Source organism: Lolium perenne, chromosome 6, assembly GCF_019359855.2.
Source record: "Lolium perenne isolate Kyuss_39 chromosome 6, Kyuss_2.0, whole genome shotgun sequence".
Classification (NCBI taxonomy): domain Eukaryota; kingdom Viridiplantae; phylum Streptophyta; class Magnoliopsida; order Poales; family Poaceae; genus Lolium; species Lolium perenne.
In genome coordinates, this window is record NC_067249.2 from 99,170,930 (window position 1) to 99,171,946 (window position 1,017).

Here is a 1,017-nt window from a genome sequence, read left to right on the forward strand (position 1 = left end):
GTGATGATGATGACTACGAGGAGGATGAGGACCTGGACTTCCACACTGATGTGGAAGGCTATGAGTTCATGGAGACCGGAGAAGATGGCTTCATCCCGATTGATGTGGATGATGAGGAGTAGTTTCACTTGAGCACTTGCGTAGGTGTGAGTTTGTATCCAATCCCTTGTATCGTAGAGTGATGGAATGGTTCTTAAAACCATTGATGTGTTAGCTTGTAATGTGTGTTGTTTGAATGAATGAAAGTGTTGTGGTTTTCAACATGTCAAGTACTCAAGTTTTAAATTTCCAGACTTACCCCAAAACAAGCCATAGAAAAATTCCCTCTTCCATGATCTATCTCAATGTTCTGATGGCCCCTCCAACCCGCGGCAGCAATCAAGATGCAATGATGCAGATGTTGCAAATGATGATGGCAGATAGAGAGGCTGAAAGAGCTGAAAGACAAGCCAATATCGCAGCACTGCAGCAAATAGCTCAGAACAACCAAGGCCATGGAAACCATGACCACCCTGGGTCAAAGCTGAAGAACTTTCAGAACACCAACCCACCCACGTTCAGCAAGACTGAAGAGCCACTAGATGTTGATGACTGGCTCCAGACCATGGAGAATAACTTAGAAGTTGTGGGAGTAGAAGCCGCAGAAAAAGTACTGTTCGCCAACCACTATTTGGAGGGACCTGCCAGAGCTTGGTGGACAAGCACCCGTGCCATGAATGCAGGACAGATAATGACTTGGGCAGATTTCAAGCTCAAGTTCAGCAAGTATCACGTATCCCCGGGTCTGATAAAGAAGATGAGGGATGAGTTCAGGCAACTCAAACAAGGCAGGATGTCCGTGGTAGAATACCACGACAGATTTCTTACTCTGTCAAGGTACGCCCTGGATGAAACCAACACCACTGAGAAAAGGAAGGAAAGATTCTTGAATGGACTGCATGATGAGATACAGACTGTACTGGTCAACATCTGCTTTGCTGACTTAGAAGACCTAGTGGACTCAGCCATCCAGATGGA